The sequence below is a fragment of the Parus major genome, chromosome 3 (genome assembly GCF_001522545.3).
Source record: "Parus major isolate Abel chromosome 3, Parus_major1.1, whole genome shotgun sequence".
NCBI lineage: Eukaryota > Metazoa > Chordata > Aves > Passeriformes > Paridae > Parus > Parus major.
The window spans coordinates 12,260,512-12,281,312 of NC_031770.1; positions in this window are offsets into that span (position 1 = coordinate 12,260,512).

Here is a 20,801-nt window from a genome sequence, read left to right on the forward strand (position 1 = left end):
TTTTGTTTTTTTTTTTTTATTTCTTCCAGACATGTGCTTATATAAACTCCAGAAATGCAACCCACCAAACCAAAACTGCAGCTAGATTTCTACTGTTTTAACAGGATGTTGAGATACTGGAGTGTCCAGAGTAGAGCAGCAAAGTTGGTGAAGGATTTAGAGAGCAAGATCCTCCTCTATGAGGAGAAGCTGAGGGAGCTGGGGGTGTTTAACCTGGAGAAAAGGAGGCTCAGGGCAGATCTTATCACTCTCTATAAATCCTTGGAAGGAGATTGTTGCCAGTTGTGGGCTGACCCCTTCTTCCAGACAACCAGGACAAGGGGACACAGCCTCAAGATGCACCAGGGGAGGGTCAGGTTGAACATCAGGAAGAATTTCCTCATGGAAAGAGTTGTCAGGCATTGGAATGGGCTGCCCAGGGAGGCAGTGGAGTCACCATTGCTGGAAGTGTTCAATAAATGACTGGATGTGGCACTCAATTAAACCACAGCACTGGCAGGGTGGTGTTTGGTGTTGGACTCTATGATCTCAGAGGTCCCCTCCAGCTTTAATGTTTCTGTGATTCTAAGGGTTTCTCCTTCTTTTCAGTGATTGCTTTTTGGGACCTGACAACTTGCAGGTGTTTTTTATATATTGATTTAAATCTCGATATGCACCAGCAAAAACATTTTACACACCCTCTTTAAGGTAAAGGTGAATAAGGAATCTCTTCTATGGTTCTGTGCTCACCACCTATGGTGTAAATCAGAACTAAACCCCCTTGTTAACCTGGAGTTTGCCTTGGCAAGATCTGTGTCACCTAAATTGTTACTCCCCACATAGACCATTACATCCCACTCCTAGGCCTAAAAAGTTCCTAAAGCTTCAAATTACCTTTTAGACCCATCTGATGAAATTCTAATTAATAAGAAAACCAGCATTTTCTTATGAACACACAGAGAGAATCATGTTTTAAGTGCTTAACCACCATCAGATGGTAAGTTTAATGCTAATCCTGACTGCTTTGCACAAGTGATTCCCTCTTATTTGCAGTAACTTCCACATTTCAGTGTGTGTGGTCATAGTGAGTGTATTTCAAATAAAGTGCCTTAATTCTGGGGGTAAGAATTCAGGTACTGATAAGTTTATCTGTCATTTCTACTGCTGTGCCTCCTGAAGGGAGGGGAATGTGCTTGTCTTTTGTCTAATCACTGGCTACACCTTTATTTTCATCTCAGAGCCTGAAATATTTTGTGCTGTCTCTAATCAATGCTGCAAAGGATTTGTTTGACATGAAACACAGTGGAAGCCAGGGAGGGGATGTGTGTTTGATTTTCAGACCAGACCACAAACACAGCAACCAGCACTGTGTGATCATTTAGGACAAATTAATTTTGCCTGGGGGGAGAAGCAAAAAGAATAATGATTATTGTAGTAAAAATTTAGTGAAAAAGAAATCGAGTTGTGCACTGAATCCTTTAATTACATTTTCTTTATGAGAATAACTTCTTTTTTCCTGTTGGCATTGAAGGTGCTGAAAATGGGCACAGAGGCAATGGGTATAGGCATTTTGGCCTGTTCCAACGTGGATGTTGGATGAAATTCCATGCCCCAAGCTTTGTGTCAGGTAACCTCGGAGTCCACCACCTCATTTTCACATAATGCCACATTCTGAATGACATTTTGTGTAGTTTTCCCATTGTTAGGTGATTTTCCTGCCCTATCCTGCCAGCTGTAAGGCACTCTGAGTGCTAATGGAATTGAAATGTGCTAAAAGAATGCATAGAGGCTACACCAACAATAAGTCTTCAGGTATTATGAATATTGTGTCCATTTATGAGTTCATTTGTTATATTTGGGAAGGGAATCTGTTAAGAGAATTTTTTGAGAAAGGTTTCTATTTAATAACTCTTCATAAGTGAGACATACAGCCTATTTCCAGAACAGGAACATATTGGCTCAGTGGTTCTAATAAGCTAATTTGAGTTCCATTTCTGTTTATTGGGTAAATGAGCAAATGTGAAAAATGAAATTAAATTTATCTGATTTGTTCCACCACCAAATTTTCAGGTTATATTTACAGAACTGTATATACTGCTTTTTTTTTTTTTTCTGATTTCTGTTTGTAATGTGTGGGGAAAAAAAATAGGCTATGTCAGTTCTCCAGCATTTTTTAAGGAAAAAAATACTTATTTTAGGGATACACTGAGAAAATAAAAGCAATCCAGGATAAAGGAGCAGCTCAGGAATGTGAGGATAATTTTGAATTACACATTTATTTGTTGCTGCTCAGTGTGCAAAGCCGGAGAACTTAAGAGCATTTTTAGCCCTTGGTAATGGTCACCATCCCTTTAGCCTGGGTTTTTAGACTTCCACTTATCTATCATCAGATACAGTTTTACAGATTTAGCTGTAGTTTTGGACATTGTCATGTCAAATTTCAGTGTTTTCAATCTAATTTTAGTTGCAAGCAGGTGTGCAAAACCATTTAGAGTAGGAGTAGAAAACCACAAGTAACACTAAAGTAGGACTGTAGATAGCAATGAGCATAGAATATGATTTATACTTCCACTTACATATTTTTTTAATTATTAGCAGGCAATATACCACTAATAATATGTGTCTGTATGAACCCAACAGTCTGTCAGTTGAGGAAGATTATTGGCATGTAAATTAACCACTGTGTTCTCTACAAGGAGGAAGCAATTCTCCTCTGTGTTATTTTAGTGCAGTTTTAATAGTGCAGCAGAAATAATTAATTATTTATAATATTAATAGTATTAATAAAATAATACCAAAGGATTACACTTTAAGCATTTTGTTATTAACTTAATAACAGGGGGAGCAATATGATGGGTCCCCAGCAGACTGTTGTGCTGGTCTGGAGAACTATGCAGTCCCAAATCTTTAAAATGCTATTTCTTGAATATAGGGTGATTCTTCACTACTGAGAAAGGAGTTGTCCCATGTCACATGTGCAGATTTCAGGAAGGTTGATTGGGATGTTATTGCAGAGGTCACCCAGGAATCCCATGACTTGCACCTGACTGGCAGCATTTGGGAACAAAGATATTTAATACAGATTTAAAAATGTTAAAACCTGGAAAATAATGGGGAGATTCTTGATCTTGACCCTTAGAAAAGAGGGGATTTTTGGCTGAGCTGTCATTGGAGCTATGTGTCAGACTGAGGACTCTTACCAGACTTACCAGGTTTTCCTTAAACTCTTCATGAATGAAAGATGGGCTGGCAAAGTTGCTAGTACCAGAATCCAACAATATGAAGTTTGCAATCTTGAGCAGCATCGATAAATGAGTACCACATTGTCTCTCCCCCAGCCTTTGTTAGCTGGGGAGGGTGCTGGTCACAGGGGTGAGTTATGGAATAAGATTTATTTTCTGCTTCAATATCTCAGTGTTCAGAAGAAGGAAATATTAATTTTAGCTGCAGCTCACGTGCTCACCTCTAAACTCCAGGGAAGCCTGGGTCTAAATTCATACCACAGGCACCCAGTATCACTGTAAAAGGGACTGCTGGGTCATATCAAGTATCTGTCTCTGGTTCCAATTAAAACACATTTATTGCCTGGCTACTCAGAATAATGGAAAACAGGGTGTTAGAGGCACCTGAGCCTCTGTGTGCAATGTAATTTACACAGCCAGTCAGAGATGTAAATCAGTGCTGAAGCACACATTGTTAAGAGAATAATACTGAATAAGAAATGCTGCTCTTCAAAGCAGTCAGGAGAAAAAAAATTAAAATGTAGTTGTTCCATAATGTCTTGCAGATAATTAGTGACTCCAGGTATTTGAAGTAATCTGGAGTTGCTAATAGTGGTGGCAGAGCTACACCTTTAATACCTGGATGTTGTGTGGGGCTGGGGCCACCTGCAAGAGCCAAACCCCCTTGCTGAGACCTCCTCTGGGAAGCTCAGCTCTTTGAAGAGGAGCCTTGTAGAACATAATTGCAGTCTAGATTTTGTGCTTTCAAAAGGCCTTATCAGCCTCATCTCTGTCTTCTGGGAACTTGGCTTGACACTGTAATTGAATCAAATTGACTCTTAATTAGTTAGATTCTATTCAGGAAGGATAGGTTATTGGAAAATACTGACTGATTTTCTCTGTGTGCCATGCTGTGCACGAAGCCACAGCTGCACAGCTGGATGTAAATCTTAAACCAGTTCCCAGAATTAGAATAATCCCTGTATTTGAGATGCAGTGCTTTGTTATTTCACGTGGCACAGCTTGAAGGGTGAAATCTAACCAGGTGGGCACGGTCTTGTCTGTCCCTAGGTTCCCAGGGCTTTGATTTAATAAATATACTCCTGAAACATGCAATCTCCCTACTTTGGATTAATTTAGGATACTCCTCCTAACACAAGGAGTTTATTTGGACGATTCTTAAGTAATGCAGTTGAAGCACAGGAGCAGCACTAGGATCAGCTGCCTTATCTGCTGTCAGGTGGCTTTAATCCAGTGAATTTACTGTACAGGGCACCTGGTAAGCAGATAATGCTGTGTTGCTTATTTAAATAAAGCTCACTAATCTCCAAACCTCTTGCCTGGCCAGACCAACATGTGCTTTCAGGGGATGGGATGTGGTAATTAATTACTGTGATCAGGTTTAGAGAGGGTTACAGAAAATCTGAAATGAAGAAGTAAATGTGTGAAGGCTAAATTCAGTAAAACCAATTGCTTTCCCCTCTATAGGAAGAAAGCCATAAAGAAAAAATACTTATTACCACCCTGGAGAAAAGCATCTTTTCTCTATTCTTACGTCAAACATCTTGAATTAGACCCCAGATTTTGCTGAGGAACAAGAATAACTTCAAATGCATAGAAAGAGGGTTGAAGATACAGGAGATTAAAGTAGGTGTTAGGAGGGAAGGAAATAGGTTCAGTTAGAGATTTTGTGAGACAAAACAACAGGGCAAAAATATCAGTCTGATTTTGGTATTTCATCACAAAGAAGTAGTTGTGTGGTAATGTGTAGCTCTTAACTAGACCCTACAGAATTAAGCTTGTATTTAAAATTATGGAGTATTTGTATTTTCTTCTGTTTTTTCACATCCATGAAAAGATGCTTAGACTTCCATATTTATGAGCTTTCACCAAAATAATTTAAGCTTTATAATGTCATTAAAATTATTACTCAGTTACATAAAAAGTGCAGGATTTCAGGATTTACTTAAATATTGATTTATATTTCAGATACCACTGAGATGTCAACTGTATTTTAGTAAAACTTTTTTTAGCTGCATGTAACTTTTAAAAGTGTTTACTTTAAGAGTTTGATGTGTTCTTTGCAGTTTACAGATTACCAGTTACAAAGCAAAATCACAATTTTCTTAAAGAGGGCTGGGCTTTTGCGTCTCTCCCCTCTGTATTTTTTGGTCATCATTTAAAAAAAATATTTTCTTCTGGTTGAAGTCAAACATGATGTCCCTTAACATGGAAAGAGGAAACCATTTAAAAAAAACTACACTACAGTGTGTCCGAGACAGCCTTTGACACAAATCTCTTGGAAAAGAGAAAATTATTAAAGATTTTTTTTCTTTTCCTTCACTTAGCACATTTAATTTCCCATTCAGCAGGAAATTCAGGAATGCTTGTAGATCTAGGCAGGAATGACATGGCTTTTTATCCTACCTAATACCATAACAGTTGCTCGTATCCACAACATTCCCTGCTTACCCAATTAAGCCATCATTAAAAGTTCTTCACACACTAAAGATCTGAAATGTAAATTAGACCAATTCCTGAATATGTACGAATGCAATCTCTGGTGGAAGAAGAGTTTGAAACACTTGTTAATTCTGTATTAAAAAAAAACCAAAAAAAAAAAAAAAAAAAAAAAAACAAAAAAGAAAAATACACCACATCAGAGGTTTTTTTTTATTTCTTCTTCCCCAAAAGTGCCTCCCTGGTAGCAGGAGAGCTTGGAATTAGAAGTGAGGAGTGTAGAGGAGGGTGCTGCCTGAGGCTGAGGCATTCCCCTTTGAAAGCAGGTACACTTTTCTTCCAGCCTAACTTCCTTTCAAAAAGAAAGGGAGGGATATCTGATTGCCTTAGCAAGGGCGACACTGTCAGATTGACTTTAGAATTGTCTTTGATGTTTTATTGTCCTTAGGATATAAATCAGACGAGGATTTGTTAAAAAATAGCTAAGCTGTCTGTGTATTGTTTCCTTTAATATTTCAGTGCTATTGTGTGCAAAATTTTGTGTCAAAATTTTAGAGGAGTGTTTGGCTATGTAGGATTTACCCTGTGGATTAGGATGCCCTTAATTTCATTTTGGAGTTAATGAGCTGGGAGAGACTCCCTCCTGCTGTGGTGCAAAACCTTTCAGGCTAGGAAGAGGATGCTGCCTGGGCTGCCAGCAGTGCCTTTGGTGAGTGGTACAATTGGCAAAACCCCCTCTGTATGCCTCAATTTCCAGAACTGAAGTGGGGAACAGCTCTTTGCACTCCTACCCCATAGCAACAGAATGTCAAATAACCAACAGTAATTATCCAGAACCTGGGAAGGGGCAGAAACTGTTACCTTTGCAGAAAAAATGATAGTTGAATTAATTTTGCTGATTGGGATGTTTATTTCATACATGTCACATTTAAAGGAGGTATTTTTGATATGTGTCCACTTCCAAGCAGTGTATGTGCCTCGTGTGGAATGCTCTAGAAAGTCCCTGAGATGCTGTCACACCCAGCACAAGTGACAAGGTGATGCTGAGAGTACACACAGCAATCCGTGCTCCAACTCCAGGCTTAAATGAGGGGGAAAAACCTGGAAGAGGGTGACATGGCCTTGCTTTTTGGAGATGACCTCTGATAACCAAAGGGAGCTGGGGCTCTGGGAACTTGGTAGAGGAATTCACGTGGGAAAAGCCAGATATGGGCAGGGAATGTAAATGAGCACTGCGCCTTCCTAACATGATTTGTTCAGCCTCTTGGAAAATTTGGGAGATTGTAATGAGTATTATTTGATTACATTTTCTAGACAATATCCCACTGACTTTGTTTATTAGTTTTGGAATTTGATTTGTATTTATAGCGAAGTGTCTACCCTGCTATCTTAGCACTTGATAGCAACTAAAATGCAAACAGCAGAAATTATCATAATAAATGTTTACAGCTTTTTGTCAATTCTATAATCAAATCGAGGTCAGCCAAAAGAAAAAAAATTCAATGGCTTATTGTCTTCAAATACCACCCTCCAGAAAAGCAGATTTAGTATATGGAATTTATGATACAATATTTATATTGTTCTTGTAAACTTGTGTTCAAATGCCTTCGGTACTGACTCATATCTAACAAAATTCTTCTTTGAAGGGTGATAAAACTGTGTTAATGTTATTAGAATTTCTTTGGAATATTATGTTTAGTATTAATTGGCATAAGTTTTTTTGAATGACAAAGGGGGTTGCCTGGGGAAATTTAGTTACAGTTCTTTCTTTGTTTCCACTTCCATTTGAAACTTTACATATGAAAAGCATGATTACATTCTTCCATTGTTTTTATGTGTATGCAAGTTGCCTACCTCTGGACAAAAGCTGTGACATCGAGCCATCATGAACATTTTTGAAGGAAAGTGTTTGAGGGGAAGCAACGATGTGACAGGCAGCTGAATTGCCCAGGCTTTTGGGAAGCATCCTTGGTATTCTTACTGAAATTACAGCAGCTGAGCAGCTCTGTCCTTGCATTGCAGGCTCAGTTTCCAGTGACCAAACACAAAGAGAGGAAGCAGAGAGGGAGGGGAAGAAAAAAGTCACAAGATTTCCCTTTTTCATTCTCTCAACCAACAGCAGGTAGGGAGAACAGCTGCTCTGCTGAGATACAGCCTTTCCCACTCCAACAGGACTAAGAGCTTGAGCTGAGATAAACTCATCACATGGCTGAGCATGGGAAATTAAAAGTGGAATGTTCATGCTGGCAAGTTCAAGAACTGGTGTTCACACACCTCCAGCTGAATCTGCCCCTGGCACATTGAATTTACTGCCCATTGTGTCTCCTTCATAACAGAAACCACCATTTTTTTCATATATATTGGAGTAAAAAGTGACATAATGAAAGAATTTTTTAAAGCTTTTTTGAATGCCTGCAATGTTGTAAAATTAAAAAATAAATACTTCAAGAAGATGCTCCCTTCTGGCAGCTGTTACTTTGCTCACCATCATCCTTGTAAGAACGAGTTAATTTTTTTCTCAGCTTGGAGCTTTTTTAGGAAGAGAAGGCTGTTTTCAGAGGAAAGACAAAAGGGTGTCCCTCTTACCTTTGTGTTTAGTATAACTTTTGAGCTGCACAACACTTAAAGTTTTATAACAAATCTAAAAGTTTCAGTGCAAGCCCCAGCTTTGTTTGTGCCTTTAAAGAACTGTTTAGGGACTTGATGTATATGCAGTTGTCTTCAAAGACATATTCCATATTATGATAGGAAATAGCAAGTGTGCAATGGAAGAGTTTCCCAAGAAGCTGAAGTCTGCTGCAGCCCTGCGTAACACTCATTTCAGAACACCAAAGATACTGTAAAACATCTGAATATTAGGACTGAACTGAGCAAAGCAAACATCCCTTAAAGAACCCTTTATTCATGTTTTTTTGACTGCTGGTATGACTGAATGATGTTGTTTCGTAGAAGCAATGAATAAAGCTGAATGCAGGTCATTAGGAGAGTAGGCTGGAGCCAAGATTTACATTTGGGGAGTAGGCTGGAGCTGAGATTTACATTTGGGCAGCTGCTGCTTTTTCTGTTTGAAAACAGCATCAAAACTACAGAAGTGCAATAGGTTTTAGTGCTTTTTAGAGACTACCATAAGAAATCCCATTTTTATCGGTAAGAATGTGCTAAAACATTTGATGTCACTGCCTCTGTCATTAAGGAAGATATTATAATTGAAGATTAGCATGATCTTGTCCTAATGTCTCCAGTGAACTGAAGACATCTAGACATTTAGAGACATCTCTAAATCTTCCCCTTATACTTTTTCCCACTCCCTAATTGTTATTACACACTGATGACAGGAGCAGTTTTATTTCAAGGTTGAATTGGTGCAGTTTTGTTCATATTCCAGCCACAGTCACTTTAAGCAACATCCCCTTCAAGGTATTTAAATACACCTTAAGATAGGGGGAAATTCTGCATTGTTCCACTGCACATTTTGGATCTGCATCTCCTGGATTGACCTTCTCAGGTTGTCTAGCTTTTAGAAACTGAGTTTCCAACAAAATGCTTCCAGGCAGTAGCACTGCAGAAAAGAAGTGACATCAACAAGACACCCTACTACAGGCAACCAAAACTAACATCCCTAACAGGAATTGGCAGGAGGTGTGAATAAAATTCCTAGCCCGATGTCACAAAGAATGATATCAGGCTTATGGAGACAACAAAAAGCAAAATCTGTTTCTAGTGAAACCCCTCTGAGCACCTCCACCTCTCCACCTGGGTCTGTTGTTAATCTTGTGAGCATTTTGAGGGTTTTTTTTTCAGTCTTCAGCCCTCCTCCTGCAAAAAGGTCGTTTGTGTCAGCTAATATGGGGCTGGACCAGTTTCAGAACTGAAGCACAGTCTTCACTTTTCTCTTGTTTGCTGTCTCCAATGTCTTCATTTCTCCAAAGCTCAGTCCTGACAAGTGACAATGTCATATTCTCCAAAGAGAAAGGCTAGCAGGGCCCTCACCTGTGGCATTCAAACTGCTTCATGCAAAACAAAGTGAGATCTCATGGCAGAAATCTGTGCAGACAGGGAGGGACTGAAGCAAGGAGTGTGTCCAGTTCTGTGGAGGGCTCAGCTCAAGCCTCTGAATTCTGCAGAGGGTTTGCCATGCAGAAAGGTGACTTCTGAAGGGCCTGAGTGAAAACCCAGCCCTGTTAAAATCCAGGGATTGCCACTCATAAGGGGATCTCAGAGTTCATTCCAGGTCTCTCCACAGCAGGGCCCTGCCTATCCACAGGGGAAATGCAACAAAAGTGAACTCGAGTGACTTTCATATCACCACAACCAGTGGTTCTGAAATAGATCAGAGGGGATTAAAAATCAGCAGCATTAACTGCAGGTGACTTCAATGAGCTCTGATAATTCTTGAAACAGTGAGGGGCTCAGCATTGCTCCTTGCTAGGGCAGACAAAAGAACAGTATTTGCAGAAAAAATTAGCAGCTGTTCAGAGGGGAGGGTAAAAGTCTAAGGTGAGTGGCTGTACATCCCTTTCACTCTTCTTATTCATGAAATCTGAAATGGCTTTATGTTCCTGCTATTTTTTTTTCTTCCTAAATGCCAGGGTTTTTTTGTTTGGGTTTTTTGCATTTCTTTCTTGACTTTTCATATTTTTAGAGAAGGAAGGCTTTTCAGGCTCAGGGTGAAAACTGCTCACCTCCAGCACACACACCTGCATGAAGCTTTTGGAAAACAGGGTGTTTGTGCTGTGCCCGTGTGGCAGAGAGCACCTCAGAGCATTTGGGCCAGGGAACACGTCTGCTGGGGAAATAATTTCTCCCTTTTCTTTGCTCAGGCAGCTATGTTGTGAAGGATCACTCCCAGGAAGGTAATCTGTCTTCCAGGCTCTGAACTAAACACTGGCAGGATCCTATTGATTTTTGTGGGAGCTGGATGGGCTCATAAAGGCACATTTTTAGACATAATTTGCTACTCTCAGCTCTGGTCAGTGCTTTCAAATACTTAAATTTCATCAAATAAGAGTGTTTTTGAAGAGGAGCTAGTCTTCAGTAGTTCTGGCTGCATGATCTTGAACAAATCATGGAGGCAGGAGCCTCCTATTTTATACTTTTTGGTCCATTTTTAGGTGACATCAATAAACTGTTTGATTTCTCAAGGTGTCAAATGCCCTCAGGGTAACTATCCCATGCTTTAAACAGGAGAGGATTTCTTCACTGAGCAGACACTGAGTTTGAAGGACTGTGCCCTGTCTTCCTTGTTGTGCACATCTTGAGGTTCTAGTGGTGAGCAAGGACGTGCAAAACCAGAGCATCCTCTGCACAGGGAGCTTGAAGGAGCGTGGCAGCTGCTCACAGAAGAAAACTGCCCCTGCAAGGTGCCAAGAAGTGTTTCTATTTTAGCTTTTCTTAGTAGAAAAAGCTAAATGAGAGGTACTGCTCCTCCAGAACATGTAGCAGCACCTAGGAAGGTCCCTGGCTTCTAAAGCCTTGTAGCTGGTTTTTAGTCTTTCTTGTCATAGGGTGGTTAACAGACTTTATGCTCTTTACCACCAAAATCTCAGAAAACTTGTGTGAAAATTTCATGTATCATGTGTGTTACGTGCACTGAAAAATAACACACCTGGGGATTTGGAATAAGGAAGGAATGGAAATGAGACCAAGCAAATGGAGAGTCTTTTTGAGCAGATACATTTGAAAATTCACATCTTTCCATGTGGAAAAAAACTTACCTGCTTTTAGTAAGACAAAAGGAAACCCCAAACCAGGGTGAAACTCTTGCTGTGCTACATGTTCTGGCTCTAATAACACAATTCCTTTGCAGGTGCCTTTCTTGGCTCCCCCTGATGTCAGCAGGGAAAAGCTGCAGCTCCCCACAGCTTGGGAGGGTCCATCCATGCCCGTGTTTGACACTGTCTCACTTCAGCCAGTGGATTTAGCTTCAAGCACGTCTTTAAAATCCCATTGAGGCTTTGTATTGGCACAAATGTAAGTGGCATCTTAGCTTGTGCTAAATTTGGTGCTGGAGTGCCTGGATAAATGTGTGTTTGAGTTGTGGCCTCTGAAAGTGCATGTTTGTATAATTTAATATCCTGATTTGTGCAAGGAGGGAACATTTACTGGGATACTGAAGGAGTCAGGTTAATCTTTGTGCATCCTGAAATCCTCCTATGAATCCCTGCAAGGCTTTGGGCTCAAAAACCCCCATGCTCAGAGTGCTGCTAGGTGAAGAAAATCATCCATAAAGTATTTTTATTTATCAGAAGCAAGGAGCTCCCATCAGAAAAAGATGCATTTAGAAAAGTAACAGAAAACCTAAATTTATGCAGTGTAGCAGTTTTGAAGTAAGCAGGCAGTCTAGACACCTACAGCTGTTATATAAGCATGCATTGAGGACTCATTAATATTTCACTAAACAATAAAATGTTGTATATTAAAGTATTAAAATATAATGTTATCCATTTAGTTGCCTTGCAGTGGGAAACAAACCACAAGAAGGCGTCTCATAGGAAAAAACACCAGGGTAGACTTGAGAATTACTTTAGATGTAAAACTTTGTGGATTTTAAAAAGATGCTGGGTAGGAGAAGGGGAGCAATTTTTGGGGTCTGTTCTGGTTTTGCAGCTACACACATTCAAACTATACATTGTGACCTGGGATAAACCCACAACAGGTGAATTTTTTGTGTTCACACTGGTTATGGCAGTCAGGTTCAGGGGCCTGCTGCTGGCTTTGTGCAGAGGTTTGGGAAACCTTATCCTTTATATGTCACCAAATGTTATGTTTGTTTCCCGGTCAAATGAGTTTTTGAAAGTGCAGCTGTAAATTTGGACTGAGGCAGCTGCGGGTGCTGAAGGGGTGGTGCTTGAAGGAACTGGGTGCTTAGCTTGCTCTCCAAATGCTTTCTGTGTGCCTTGGAAAAGGGAAATATCCAGGGAGAGTTGCAGATGGTAGTGGGTTGACTCTGACTGGATGCCAGACACGCCACTGCCGTACTCACCCCGTTACCAAAACCTGGCCACACAAGCCCACTTCACATATACACAGGGTATGCTCATTTCCATTTAAAAAAACCAAAGGAAAACAAAGCAAAAAAACCACAGGGAAAAAAAACCCAACAAAACAAAACCAAACCAGCAGGAAATACAAATAAAAGCCAACCTCTCTTTTTGCCTTTGGAATTACACTAAGCAGTTAAGAAGAACGGCACCCTTTTAAATAGGGCTGTTCTCAGTAGGTCTTGAAATACTGTATGAAAAAAATAAAATCTGTGTCACCAACTTTTAGGCAGAAAAATTGAGGCAGTGCAAATTCTTCCCCTGCCAAGTCTCACCTCAGGCTGTGGGGGTGAGGGATAAGGTGACTGTGGCTGTATCTCGTTTGGCTGTCAAGGGAGCCAGCCTGTGCCTCAGGCCCTACAAACAAGAGTGCTTGCTGTCAGGGAATCTTGATTTGCATTAGCAGTCCCAAATAAAATAAAGCCAAAAATTAAAGCTCTCAGTACAGAGAAATGGTGGGGTGGCTTAGCTGGGATATGGTTCTAGTTTTACTGGGGAATGGCTACACCAAAATCTTCTAGGTTACATATGTGTATGAATTTAGATCAATGAAGGGGTGTGTCAGTCCTTAAAATAAATTTTGGTGGGGTGAAAACATTGATCATATCTTAGGTTTTGACAATGAATTTATTTGAAAGGGTGGAAGTATTATTATTATTATTATTACTCTTGTAGGTTTCTTTTCATCGTGTTTCAGAGTAAAAGTGTTTTGTAAAGTGCTTACACAGACAACTAATATTGATTACAATTCAAAACTCTCTTTTGAATTTGAATTTAAGGCATGCCAAATATGACAAGAGGCTGTGACTTTGTTATTGATACCTGTTTTTCTATGGCTGATATCAGCCTATAGCTGTTTAAGAAATCGATCTCCCAGATTACATAGATATTTTATATGACTCACAGCCACATTCTGGATAATGTAGTATTAATTTATTTTTGGTTTAATTTTGTAGTAATGGACATAAATTTGTGTTTGGTTTAATGTACAAGCAACTTAAGTAAACATGCCTGTTGTTTAGTTGTATGAGGTATTGGTATATTTTTAATTTAAATTTTAACTAATTCCCTGTGTATGTATGTGCATTTAAAGGCCAATGTTGGTGGTGTTTAAATCTGCAATGAAGGCAAATGATGATTTCAACATTTAATTCTGTATGAGATGTCCCTCAAAAGTAATTAAATCTGATCTCACTTACTAGCAGACAAATGAATAATTCATGGAGTTTAGGCATAATCAGGTTATGAACTTTCTTAAAATTTCAGATGATGTGCAAAGGTTAATCTTTATATTAAAAGAAGAAAAGCTGGGATGGTTTTATCCCCAACATGAAAATCCAGGTTGCCTAGGATACCATATTAAAGAGACAGAAAGTTCAGGATATAGATACATCCTCTCTACACAGAGTCAAACACGACCTGGTATTTATTTAATCTAGAAGATGTATAGATTTTTGCGTTTGAATAGCTCATTATTTTGTCTTGAAAAACACAACATCCAGGGAGGGAGAAAGGGATGGGGTTGTGGGAGCTGAAGGGGGAAGGGAGAGTGCTGGGGGATTGGAACAGAAGAGCAGAAATGGCAAACATCCAGGAAGGCAGAAGGAGAGAGGGATGGTGAGGCTGGGAGGAGCAGCAGACGCCTGGCAGGTTTAAAGAAGCCTGATGCAGAGAAAGAGAAGTGGAAGGGCTCAGGAGGTGTCCCCGGAGCCGGTGCATTCAGCGGGGACCACAGGGGCTGGCAGAGCTGTGCCTCTCCCCGGGCGCTGCCAGGGGTCCCAGCGCTGGCATCCCGGAGCCCGCCGCAGCCTGGGGGAGCTCTTCCCACGTCGGAAAAACACAGCCCTGGATGTGGGGGAATCAGTCACCTCTCAGGAGAGAGGGATGGGGTGTTCCCGGTTATTATCGGCTATTACCGCAGTGCCCATGCTGGGATGTCCACGAGTGAAAGCAGAGACGGCTCCTTCCAGCCCCGGGCACCTTATCCGGGGTCTGTGCTGTGCCTCTTCACCCAGCATCTCCTTGTGCTCTCCTCCCTGCTGCTCTCAGACACCATTCGCCGTGGAAACATCTTTCCACCATGGACTGGGTTGAATATATCCAAGCAAGTCCCCAGTGAAAAAGATATCAGGGTTTGCTCGGCTAAGCAACAAACAGATCTTTCATTAGAAATGCGAAATAGACATGAAAGAAGTAATACATGCTGGAACAAAAAGTATTATCTTTGGGATTCCTGCCTGAAATAGCAGCATGCTTAGTGTCTTGACAGAGGGGGAAAATGGGCTTTGCAACAGTGAATCTCAGCTCTGACAGCTCTCACTCGCGCTGGGTTTTACAGAAATTCCCCTTTTTCTTTAGCATGCCGTGTAAATTTGGGAGAGCTGTGCCATGAGAAACACCAGTGCAGCCCTGTCTGGGATCTCCAGTTGTGGCTGGAGGCCTTAGCCTGGAATTTATCTGGCCTTGTTTGTCTGTATTTTTGCAGGAATACGTGGACAATAATCCCTGGAGAGGGTGATGCTCAGACTTTCCCAACAAACCAGCTTTAGAGGGTTCCCTGCTCTGCATGCAGATGTTAGGAGTGCCAACATGACATCCTGCCTTCCTTATGTCATCCAACAGCCCAGGAGCCCAGCTGAGAATGATTTTAACCATCCAGTCACCAGTGTGGTTTTATATAAACAATTTATTTTTGTTGACTTTATTGATATGCTGACCATGTCCACCACCATCTTATTTTTTTCCCTGCATATTTTTAGGCCAGCCATTATTTCTGCCTGCAGACTGTTACTGACTGAAGCTGGCAGCGCTCAGCACTGGCTGCTCACAGTGCTCAGAGCTGCATTTTCACTGGACATGCTTGCCCAAGTCAGCTGAGCACCCCAGTGAGAAGTGCTGACACCCAGGAGCTTCCTCCCATTTCTCCCATTTCCCACTTATTGAAAGGGGCTTTGTCTACACCTGTGTCAGCACCAGGGCCCTGTGGATTCAAGGCTCCTGGGCTCTGCTGGCTGAGCTCTGCTGCCTCTGCAGATGGGGGTGAAGCTGATGTTTTTCAAGCAGGAGTGAGGTAGTTGTGATACTCTGCCCAAAAACCAACATGTAAGAGTCCTGCACCACTGGTCTGGAACTTCACTTCTGAACAAGATCCTGCTGCAACAACGAGATGTTTGGAAATAATAACAAAAAAAAAGGCTGTGTCCACTCCAAAGAAACACAACTTATGGCACTATGCTGGGCCTTGGCTACTCCTCTGCAGTTTTAGAGCAAAAGCCACTCATTTGCTGGTGAAAGTAATAAAAAGAAGCTGCTCTGACATTGTAATGTTGGTCATTTGCTGCAGACTGTACTTGGCTAACTGCACTATCCAATTTCTTGCTGAGGTAGCTGAAAAGGCAAGTGACACCAGTGAAATGTGCCCTGGCATGCCTGGAAAGGAATTTGGGTGAAACATTTAAAGCCATTTATCTCTGAGCCCAGAAAGCTGAGGTTCTCAGGTCAGCTAAGCCACCAAGTGATGAGACAGTTTAGCGCCAAATCCCTGTGCTCTAATTTAATGTGGAGCCTTATCTCAGTATGAAGCCTGGTGCCCACTCCTTTTTCAAGGAGCACAGGGTTATTACTCAGGATGGCACCTGGGGGGATGGAGAACAGCTTCACCAGGCAGGGGCAGTGTGAGCAAATGAGCTCCTCTCGCTGTTTCCTCTCTTCTCTCTGAGGGTGCTGCTGCCATGGGCTGAACCTGTTGTTCATGTTGTCATGGATTAGTGATTGACTGGTTAATTAAAAGCCTTATTGACAGGTGATTGGTGAACTCCAGGAGTTCACCAAAAGCCACAGTCCTATATCTGAAATACTTGCTCAAATACCAATTTAAGGAATAAGGTTTATTTTCTTAGCATTTTCTGCTACAGAAGGCTGGGGAAGGAGGGGTGGAGGGCATGGGGAAGAAACCTCTCCAGAGATTTAGGATGGAAACAGAATGAAGAATAATCTCTGCAGACACCTTTATAGGAGAGTTGTGCGAAAAAATTACTCTGGCATGTTAGCAAATGCACCTGTGTTCTATACCTGGTATAGGGAAGATGTATTTTGGGGCCTGTAGCTTCTTCTTCAAGGTTTTATTGTTTTTTTCTGCTTAGCCATCCTTGCTTTGGAAACTGCTGTGCAGTTAGCCCTCAGTCCAGAGCAGCCTTAGCACAGGACAGACATCCTGTTGTTTGTCTGGCTTCCAGAGGTAACAGTTTCTGTAAAGTGCCTGTTGGCATTTTATCCTCTGACTTTAGCACTTAACAAGAAAATTTTATTCCAAATCATTTCCAAATCCCAAATAACAGGAAGAGAAAGCTGTATCAGGGCTGTGTTTGCTTTCTGAAGCTCATTGCTCCATGTCTTGGACTGAATTTTAAATCTAGAAATCAGGGATGCTGGTTACCCTGACCATTTGTCTGAAGTGCAGCGTGGAGCTGTCTCTGGGGAGCACAACTCCATGTGAGAGTGGCCAGGAGCAGCCATGAGTACATGCTTGGATGTGTTAGTGCACTAAAATATTTACTGTATAATGACAGATATATTCTGTATAATGACATTCTAATATTCTATTCTAATGACATTCTATTCTATATAAATAATTTTGAAGTACAAGTACTTCAAAACCAGCTGTTGTGCTGATTCTTAAAAGTACAAATATGCTCTCTTGTTTGTACTGGCTTATCTTCTTCGAACCTTAGACATTTATGAAGTGACCATCTGTGGCAAGATACGTGTTTCTCATCTTGTCAGTTCTTTTCTTCCTGGCCTCTCAGAACTAGGATTTCAGAACCCTTGTGCTTGGCAGGTTCTTGAATTTGTTATGCTTCTTTCTGTGCCTGGAATTGCATTTTTAATATCTTGGCAGATGGTGTCCAAACAAGTGTGAGTTTCACACTCACAGTTCCCCTGGTGCCTGTTAGAGCATTTATTCTGAGGAGAATTTCTGTCTCCAATTACACCATGGTGCAGGGGTCTTTTTCCCCTTCTCCCCAGCAATAGTGAATTTTGCAGTTTTAGGTATGTTGCACACTTTGCAGGAAGGTGGAAAGAACTTCCACTGACCTTCAAAATTGTGCCTGCCCATTTCCATTTCTTTTCCTCCTCTGAGGAAGGAGCACTTGTTCCTCATTGTTTGCAAGTTCAGGACTTAGAGTAATTGAATCTGACCAATTTGCATTTACAAATTAGTAGTAGCAACAATAATGAGCAACCTTATGTAACTGTATTACAAGTTTGAGGATGGTGGAGGTCTAAATAACGCTTGGTCTGGTTTGGGTACAGCTGAGCTGTTGATCTCCATTGCCCACAGGAAAGGACAGCTGGCCTAAAAAGCAGTGACTTCTATGAACCAGAGTCAGATTTGGCAATGCCTAGAAGTGGGCAGCATTCAAATGCAACTTTTGAATTGCTGGATTGTCTCAAACGGAGATATTAATTGTTGGAAGATTATGCTGGATCAGAACAATTTTGACTAATATAAGAATTCATCTGTTAGCTGTTAGTAAATGCTGGATTGTACTTGAAGTGAGCATTTATGGTGATTTAACACTTATTTTCTAGCAGCTTTTCCCCACAGCAGCCAGAAATGTCTCAGCTTTTTTTTTTTTCTTTAATTTCCTTAAATTATATCAGGTGAACTGTTTGGTGTATTTAACAGCATTTGCCTCTTCTCCATGCGTTATTCCAAGACTTGAAATGTCTAGAGACCAAAAGATTAAAATATCTGGACCTGCCATTTCACTTGAGCTCCCTCTCCAGTGGGTCTTTGGGGGTCTTTGGGCAGTAACTCCTGCTCCCAATGATGGTGGACACTGCCCTGGAAGTTCAGCAGAATTCTGTCCTCAGCTTCTGCTTTTCCTCAAGTATATTTAGAGTGCCAGCACAAGGAGAATGAGCCTCTAGAGCCATATTTGCAGGGCCAAATTAATCTACAAAAGAAGTCAGGAAATTTGAGGGAAGGTGAAGAAAGTCCACAATACCACAATGTTAAAGCAAGCTGCAGTCCTTTCCAAGGGGAAAGGGATTTTTACAATGTATGCACTGTGTAAAATTCAAATACAATTAGTAGAAAGTGGTCTTTAAAACCTCACCAGTATTTTAGTCTTTTGAATTACTTCTCTCCAACCTCTATTACTTTCAGTACTGCCAGGGCTGGGATTAACTCCTTGGGACTCTAAGCATGCAACAATGATCAGGAGGGTTGTAGGGAGTTGATAGAAGGAGCTGGTGTAAAGCTATGGAATGAAATTCCCTTATTCCTGAGAGACTTGAGTGTGCATAAATGGCCAGTTCAGAAGGCTTTGTGCAGGCTAAGGAAAGAGGATGAACAAGAGCAAATATGACTTGGACTCTTCTGACAGCATGTTCCTTTTTATGAATTCTTGACATCCAGTTGGTGTGTGATTACTGTGGTTGTGTTGTCCTTACCAGCCTCTGGCCATGCAGCTCTGCCTTCTCCTCCTGGGGGAAAAGCTTGCTCCTATCATCCCTCTCCACTCCCTGAGCTCATCATGAAACACAGGGAGAAATTCATCCCATTTTCCTTTGCTGTATCCTTTTGAATGCTGGAAGGTTCTTTCACAGCTCTCTTCTACCTTCCTGACATTAAAACCAAGTCCATTAATCCTCTGATTAATCCTATGAGACCATGTTTCCTAAAACCTTGATCTTTTAGTTGGAGTCTCTGGATGCTTTCTCATTAGTGTGTATCTTTTGTGAAGGGAGATCCTCAGAAACAGACATTATTTGAGATGTGAATTGGCAGGAGACCCCAGGCTTGACCCTCAGAGCAGTTTTTCCACCAGCCATCAGTAATTTGGTGGTGACTCCCCTCTGTTGATGGGCACTTCAGGTGAGAGGCTGTGGGGACTGTCTCAGAGTGGGAACTGAAATTGAACTCAGTTGAATTCAGTTAGAATAATATTTCATTTTTAAATTAAATGAATTAATTTTTATTTATTTCAGTTTATTCTAAGTTTACTCCATGATGTTTTAGCTCAAGGGATGTTTTGATGTGTGTCTGCTGTGTGTACTGGGGAGGAAAAGATAAAATTGAGTGAGTAGTCAGCATTTCTGCAAATCTCTTCACCTGTGAAAAGCCATTGCTAAAAATGCTTTTCAGTGCTCCCTTTGTAATCTTGCAAAGAGCAAGCTGATACAGCAATATCTGCATCTCCAGGAGGCATGATGATTTTCTTATGAGGGAGTAAATCAGAAGAAATGCAATTTGTCAGCTTGCCCCCTGAAGCTGGAGTGGGGTAATTTATTATCAGATAGCTTGGCACTCTGTGCTCTTAAAATGTACAGGAAACAGAACTGCCTTCCTTCTAGTTTTCCCAGTTCTGGTTGTTTTCAGTGGATGTGCTCCCTATTTGTGTTAGGGCAGGAGCAGACCAGGTCCTTCCCTGAAAGGGCAAGGTGAACACCGCCTGGCAGTGCCTACATTCCTTGTTTTCACCTCAAGTCACATGCCAGCCTCATTCTGGCAGGGAGGAGTGGGGTGCTTTTCTGAAAATGACATTTAATTGTGTGTATCCATTCTCTTTGCTATATAGACTGAAGTGCTCTATTTACCAGTGACTTTACACAGCAGCCTGATGTGGAGTTACCTGTGATTCTGTGGTGCTGTACTTGTTCCCACTATGAAATCCATTATATCCATCTCATTTTAATGTACAGAGATTGCTGTGGCATTCAACCTTCCACAGAATTAGCTCTTTTTTTAGCTCAGAAATGACTTCTATCACTGAGTGCAAAGCTGCCTTACACAGCCTTATCCACTGTATCTGAATAATAGCCCAGAGACTGCTGTGCTTCAGATCTTCAGAAATTCTTGCTGAGCAGCAAAGCATCATTCTTGCACTTAGCATATTTTCCCACTGTCATTAGTTTATGGGCTATTGAAATGAGGTATCAGAATGCTGGAAGTTATTATGTGTCTGCCCTGATAGCTCCTGCAGGTTTCCAGCATCTGGGAGATTTCTTGGCATAGGCACTGCTTTACTCTGTGCACTTATTTTCATTTGTAAACAGAGAGCTGACTTTTATGGCTGATCCATTCCAGGTTTAA